Source organism: Hordeum vulgare, chromosome 4H (genome assembly GCF_904849725.1).
Source record: "Hordeum vulgare subsp. vulgare chromosome 4H, MorexV3_pseudomolecules_assembly, whole genome shotgun sequence".
Classification (NCBI taxonomy): domain Eukaryota; kingdom Viridiplantae; phylum Streptophyta; class Magnoliopsida; order Poales; family Poaceae; genus Hordeum; species Hordeum vulgare.
Window position 1 is genome coordinate 282587331 of NC_058521.1, and position 8270 is coordinate 282595600.

Genomic DNA, 8270 nt, shown 5'->3' on the forward strand with positions numbered 1-8270 from the left:
ACCCCCGCACACCACCTGAAGCTGCATTTATGGCAATTTGTCTTGAATGCCAGAGTTATGTATGATAGCACTGTTAGCTATGTAATCATGTCTATTTACCACTGTAGATGCCCCTTGAGCTATAAAAGGAGGCCCAAGGCAACGTAGCACATGAAGGGGACTCTACAGTATTGGGGGACGCTAGAATATTGGTACGCATATAGTAGCTCTCCACGACAACCCTTGCCGAGGGAGAACACTGTGCGAGCTTCATCTTCCCCAAATCAGTCCACCAAAGAAGGAGTAGGGTTTTACGCTTCTCAGCATCCTGAACCTGGGTAAATGCCTCGAGTCCCATCGCCGTGCTGCTTTGTAGTTTCTGTTATTTGTGCAATGCAATCTCCCCACCGAACAACGTAGGGGCCAATGGCCCCATAGGTGATCGAGTGCAAACTGTCCCGACATCTTTGGCGCGCCAGGTAGGGGGAATCGTTCGTGCAAACCTGAGATTATGAGTAGCGTTCTAATCTTCATCACTGTTCTTTTTCCTCATGGTCCCAAGAAGAAGACCGGTACAGCCGCCCATCCTTCTACTTCGAAGGCCCCGGCGCTTGCAGCTACGAACACTGCTCGCACCACGGCGGCGTCACGCAATACGGGCGCCGCGGGCGATGCGATCGACACAACAGGTGCCACCTCGTGTGCCCCGCGGCCAAAGCCAGAACAAAGAGCGCCGGAGGCAAGCAGCAGCAACGTCCTCGCGAGCTTGGTCCTAGTGCTGCATGCGGAAGGGTCATCCAGACTCCACCCTTCTCCCGCATCAGTGGCCACACTCACAACAGCGACGCCCAATCTGAAGCAAGCCGCGATCCACCGGCTGCGCCTGTTACGGGTGCAGCTGCTGGGCACGTGCCTCGTCCAGAGCAGGACGGTGTGCTGAGCGGAATCACGGATCCACGAGCTCAGCATCCCCCATACAAGACCACCACGGTGATCGATACACGACGACAAGGGCGCGATGACGCTCCTCTTGGTTCCACCAGGAGTCGAGCAACTTTGCGTTCTTCCTCTCTGCCCATGTTGGACACACCCGGGGAGGCAATGGCGTGGGCTCAGCTGCTGTTATGTTTTCCACCGGTGGCTAACAAAATGAACGAGTGGAGGGCCACCATCCAGATTTTGATTGGCTTCACCGAAGCCGGAAAATCGCAACCGGTAGGACCATCCCGTCGTCCACGGACGACAACGACGGCCCGGACTAACGATCGTGTTGAGGGGCCGACACAAATGGTGTAGTTCCCTCCTCGACAGCAAACCCAACCGTAGCCACAACAAGCTCCACACGCTCACGGGCCCGACGAGGCCTCGTCCGGACCATGCGACCAGCGAGACTAGTGGTATGTCCTGGAAGACCGGCGAAAGCAGCACGCGTGTCACCATTGAATGATGTAGGGAAGCACACCGTCAATCTGACATGCGCAACGGCATTAACGCTGAGAATCCCATGCCCAGTGATGGAAAATACATACCTTACGAGGTCGGGTGTCCCGCCTTCACTCACAAGCTGCGACAGTTCTGCTCGCCTTCGAGCCAAGCTTTCAAGCCTAAACTAACGGGGAAGTATGACCAAAAGCTCAACCCGATAGAATTCCTGGGCGTCTACACGATAGTCGTTCGAGCTGCCGGAGGAAGAGAAGAACGTTGAACTCTGGTAAACATTTCTCGATAGAGCTTCCTGAAGCCTCTGGTAGAGAGGTTGCCAGAGGCGGTTCCGTTTCGCCTAGTGAGACGATCCCTTTCACGGAACCTCAAGTTCTCACGGTTGAGTTAAGCGCTCCCATTAATGAGGAGATGCCTTTAGTCCTTGCTATCGAGCCACATGCTCCAGCTTGGGCACAACATAGCTTCCGATAGAGAAGTTGTCGGAGGCGGTTCTGTTTCACTTGGTGAGCCGCTCCCTCCCACGGAACCTCAGATTCTTGCGATAGAGGTAAGCACTCCCACGAGCGCGGAGATGCCTTTAGTCCTTGTCGTCGAGCCACGGGCTCCAGCTTGGGCACAACATAGCCTCCAGTAGAGAAGTTGACGGAGGTGGTTTCGTTTCTCTTGGTGAGTCGCTCCCTCCCAAAGAAACTGACGTTCTGGCGGTAGAGGTAAGCGCTCGCACCAACAAGGAAATGCCTTTAGTCCTTGCTATAGAGCCACAGGCTCCAGCTTGGGCACAACATAGCCTTCTATAGAGAAGTTGCCGGAGGTGCTTCCGTTTTGCCTCGTGAGCCGTTCCCTCCACAGAACCTCCGGGTCTCATGATAGAGGTAAGCGCTCCCACGAACGAGGAGATGCCTTTGGTCCTTGTTGTCGAGCCACATGTTCTAGCTTAGGCAGGGCATAGCCTCCAGTAAAGAAGTTGCCGGAGGCCATTCCGTTTTGCCTGGTGAGCTGTTCCCTCCCATGGAACATCAGGTTCTCGCGGTAGAGGTAAGCATTCCCACGAATGAGGAGATGCCTCTAGTCCTTGCTGTCAAGCCATAGGCTCCAGTTTGAGCACATCATATTGTCCGACTCCTTCAAACAGAAAAACTTCCCGAAGAGCAAGAAGAGGCCGAAAAAGTAGCCCATCGGTCTAGTATGTACCAGTTTGTGACGACACTTTCTACAGAAGGAGACCTAACGGTGTGAAATTAAGGTGAATCTGCCGGGAGGAAGGACTAAATATGTTGGCAGAAATTCATGGAGGCGTATGTGGGTCACATATAGGATCAAGGTCCCTTGCCGGAAAAGCATTCTGACAGGGTTTCTATTGGCCCATAGCCCTGCAAGATGCAACTGAGCTAGTCACTAAGTGTGAGGCCTACCAGTTCTATTCAAAGAATATTCATTAACCCGCGCAAGCCCTTTAGATGATCCCATTATCCGGGCCATTTCTCGATCTGGGGGCTCGATATTCTGGGACCCCTTCCCCACGCTGTCTCTGGTTTCGAGTTCTTGTATGCAAAAATCGACAAGTTCACGAAATGGCTTGAGGTGGAACCAAGGAGAAAGGTGACCGCACAGTCAGTTATCAAGTTCATAAAAGGATTGATGTGCCCCTTTGGAGTACCCAGCAGAATAATCACTGATAATGGCACCCAGTTCATGAGATGCATATTCATGTAGTTCATCCGAAACCTTGGAAGCAAGGTCTCCTTTGCCTATGTTGCCCACCTATGGAGCAACGGGCAAGTCGAGAGGATGAATGTGAAGTGTTGCAAGGACTGAGAACAAGAACTTCCGATGGACTGCGAAGATGCAGCAAGCGCTGTGTTGATGAGTTGCCGGTGGTTCCTTGGTCCCTCAAAACGACACCGAATTGAGCTACCGGCCACACAACCTTCGCCCTAGTATATGGGGCAGAAGAAGATATCCTTACAAAACTCATATACAGGTCACCTCGAGTGCTTGCCTACGACGAAGTAGGGCAACAACAACTATGACATAACGATGCCATGCTCCTAGAGGAAGATCGTCTCCGGGCCGGTGTGCGTGCCGCATGCTATGAGCAGGCACTACGCCCCCATCATAGCAGTAGGGTCCACACCTGGAGATTTGAGGAAGGAGACCTTGTACTTTGGTGCGTTCAGTCCGCCAAGGGTTCTAATAAGTTGACGCCGAAGTGGGAAGGCCCTTACCGGGTAGTACAAGTCACCAGACCTGGCATAGTCCGCCCGGAGACTGAATATGGCATCAAAATGCTTAACTCATGAAACATTGAGCATCTTCGTAAGTTCTACCCATAAGGTGCGATTGTCGGGCCCAGTCCCCGGCAACCACCTTTTGCAAAAGCTTTGCCACAACGCATGTAACCCTTCGTACAGTGCGAGGCGCTGACCCTGTGCACATATAAAGCTAGGCATTGCATCATATCATCATTTGTATATTCATTATGCATTTACTCGTGTTATGATGTCACTAGCGCTTTAGTTTACAAGTTATTAAAAGTTCTTGATGGACTTATAATCCTTGTTACCATATCTTCCCTCTTTCCAAAGGACGGAGCCTCTTTTTTCTCTGTATGTTCGACCTCTAGGTAAACATGAGATAGCGGAGAAGCAAGGACGGCGAACCATCACACCTTCAAGGGCACCTCCCCCTAAAGAGTAAATGCATACATTTGACATGGGTCAGGAGGATAACATTTTCTCGACGCAAGTCCATACATAGAGGGAGCCTAACCCAACATGCCCATCGACATGTACGGCTTAATCTCGGGGGCTTCTGTAGGGGCACACAAACAGTGGTGTTTATTCCCCCTGACTTGTGCACGGACAGCAGAGCTACATCCCTTGCGAGCAGAGCATATCGAGGGAAAGCGACCAACAACCCAAGCAAGTATCCATAACCAGACGTCGGCAAGACATACACAGCAGCCCAGGATGGGCCCGTGATGCGCCAAGAACCCCCGACACCTGCCAAGGACCAAGGCACATGCATCCTCAAGAAGACCTGACAAGTTATCCCTCCGGCAAGCGTGAGCAAATCTGCCACCGCTCCACCTCATCAACACACCAATCACTTATTGATGAGGTGTCGAGCTCCCAGATGGCTAAGTGGCTCTGGTTGGCACATGATGACATGATGGAAGACAAATCATACCCGGCCCCTTAACACCCGCACCCCCGCACGCCACCTAAGGTTGTATTTTTGGCATTTTGTATTGAGTGCGAGTGTTAGGTATGATAGCACAGTTAGGTATCTAATCACGTATGTGTGCCACTATAGATGCTCCTTGAGCTATAAAAGGAGGCCCAATGCAACCTAGCACACGAAGGGGGACCCTAGAACATTGGTATGCACATAGTATCTCTCCACGACAACCCTTACTGGGGGAGAACACTGTGCGAGCTTCGTATTCCCCAAATCAACCCACCATAACAGGGGTAGGGTTTTATGCTTCCTAGCGGCCTGAACCTGGGTAAATGCCTCGAGTCCCATCGTCGTGCTGCCTCATAGTTTCTGCTATTTGTGCAACGCAATCTCCCCACTGGACCAGGAAGGGGCCAATGGCCCCATAGGGGATCAAGTGCAACCAGCCCTGACAGTAGCTATGTGATCTCTCTCTCTCTCTCGTGTTCTAGATATGTCACGATCTTGATGTATCATGATCTTTGTTAGTATAGTTTAATCATATGGTGTTCTTGTCGTTCTATCATGAAGTGATGGATTGAAATTTCTCGTTATGTTTTGTTATGTTGGATTGAATATTGTATTTGAGATCATTTGATGTAGTCTTGCATGTGGATACACATGTGACAATTTTGGTCTTCTCTTGATTCACTTGATATATGTTTTGGTACTCAACTTGCCGATTCCCGTGGTTACAATGGGGTAATATATGCATATGGGTTGATACATGTTCTTGTCTTACTTTCTCTAATAGAAATCTTGGGGTACTCTTTGAAGTTCTTTTGTGTGGATTGAATATGGTGAATCTGAAAATATTTTATGCATATAATATAATTGACCACAGATACTTGTGGTGACATGGGAGTATCTAGGTGACATTATAGTTGATTGATGTGTATCATATGGTGTTATTCAGTACGAACTCTATGGATATTTGTGACACTTATAGGAATAGCTCAATAGATTGATCAGAAAGGATAACTTAGAGGTGGTTGTAGTACATACAACAATTTAGCTTCTATTCTATGCTAGACTGAACTTTGGAGTGATTCTTTGTCACACATTGACAGATGATCATATGATGCTATTATGTCAGCATTGTTGAGACATTGCACTAGTGAAAGCATGAACCCTAGGCCTTATTTCCAAGCATTAATATACCATTTTTCTTATTGTTTACTACTCATACCTTTCTGTTATTATTTATTCAGATTATGGAAACCTATTTCTACTATCCATACTATACTTATATCACCATATGTTTGCCGAACAAGTGGACCTATGCAATTTGCCATTGTTGGGTGTGTTAGGGACATAAGAGGTTTCTTGTATTTGATGATAGGGTTATTTGAGAGAGACCATCTTCATCCTACACCTCCCATGGGTTGATAAACCTTAGGTCATTCACTTGAGGGAAATTCCTATTGTCCTACAAAACTTTGCACTGGGAGGCCCAACAAAGTCTACAAGAATAAAGTTGTGTAGTAGACATTAGTGGCACCAAATGGTTATCGGAACACACATGATTCATGTAATGCAACCATTTGCAATAATAACATCGCAACTAGTTGTTCCAAAATGTCAGCGTTGTTTGTTATTGTGTGAGCCCTGTCAAATTGGAAAATTTATGGTACCAAGGCCAATATGTGTAGTGTCATGACACCGGGATAAGTTTCTTGAATTTCATACATTTTTTGTATTTATGGAATTAAAAACTAAGATTCTTTGTGATTGTGGACGAGCCACCATGCCTAAATGTTTGCAATTCATTCACAGTCATTGCATGGGACCTAAGCAAGCACCCAAGGACATAAAAATGATTTTTCAACAAATTTGTTGCACTAAAACATGTGCTTCTAGTTCCAAATTTGAATTACACATATTAAGACCCTAGAAAACTCAAATAATGAATAGAAAGGGTCAAATGGGCCCTTCATAATTCCATATTTTAGCACACCACTCACACTAGTCTTTGTTGCATGTATATAAAATTCCACGTGAGTGGCCACAGTGAACGTATTTTTGGCCCTAAAGGTGACATGTTCTGCTATCGAAATTACGAGGCTTCTTGCGAAAGCTTTCGCTTGTAAGATGCACGTCCCAATACTTGTCCGTAATTGGGCAAAAATAATAATGCTCCATACATGTGTCATGGCATGACATTGGGTAAGTTTCATGAATTTTACAAGAGTTCTAGATTTTCGAGGATTTAAAGACCAAGATTCTCAATGATCACGACCCTAGGATGTTTGCAATTCATTCACAATCCGTGCATGACATCTAAACATGGATCCAAGGACAAAAAAATGGTTTTTTCAACCCATTTTGGAGCCCTGGTGCATGTCCTTGTAGTTCAAATTTAAGTTCTCCACATTAACTACCTAGAAAATTGAATGGCATTTCGCCCACAACGGTGACGTGTTCTTTATCACAACCACGAAGCTTGTCTTGGTAAGCTCAGATTTGTAAGAGGTTCGTCCTAAAACTTGTACCAAATTGGTCAAAAAATTATCACAACGTACATGTGATGCGTCAAGACACATGGGTTGGTTTCATGAATTTCAACAAGTTTTGGATTTACGAGGATTTAAAAACCTAGTTTCTCAATGTTTGCAGACTAGTGAAGTTGTTGAGATGGTTGTAATCCATTCACATTCATTGCGCCAAAAGTAAATAGGGATCCAAGGACAAAAAATATGTTTTTCCAGCCCATTTTGGTGCACTCGAGCATGTGCTTCTAGTTCAAATTAGATTATGCACATTAAATGTCTAGAAAACTTAATTAATCTGTAAAGGGGGCCAAACAAGCCTTGAATAATTCCATGTTCACTTGTATTAGTCTATGTTGGAATTGGACAAAAAAATGAAGCAATAAAAAGGCATTGAACGTCATTTCGCGATATAGGTGACATGTTCCCTCTCGAAACTACGATGCTTCTTGAGTGAAGTTCCGATGTGCAAGAGACTTGTCCCAAAACTCGTTCCGAATAGGTCAGAAAATTTACCATGTCGTATAAGTGTCGTGTCATGACACCGGTGTAAGTTCCAAGAATTTCGATTGAATTTTGGACTCATGGGGATTTAAAAGCGATATTTCACAATGTTTGCAGCCTAGCCACGACGTCAACATGTTTGTAATCCATACTGATGTTGGGGAATGTCACATGTGAAACAAAACTTTGACTACTCTTACCAAGATCAATCTATGGAGATAGACATCTATGAGAGGGGGAGTGCATCTACATACCCTTGTAGATCGCTAAGTGGAAGCATATATAACGCAGTTGATGTAATCGTACGTCTTCATGATCCAATCGCAATCCATCATGATCTAGCACCGAACAGGCGGCACCTCCGCGTCTAGCACACGTGTGGCTCGATGATGTCTCCTCCTTCTTGATCCAGAAAGAGAGGAAGGAGAAGTAGATGGGATCTTAACCAGCACAACGGCGTGGTGGAGATGGTAGTGGAGCAATCCGAGCAGGGGTTTGCCAAGGGCCTCCGGAATTACGAACGAGGAAGAACGGGGGAAATGAGAGGGAGAGGGATGCCTCAAGGGAGAGGAATTGTTGTGTTCATCCCCCTCCCCTCCAATACTTATAGGAGGCAAGGTGCATTAGGGGGCGTAG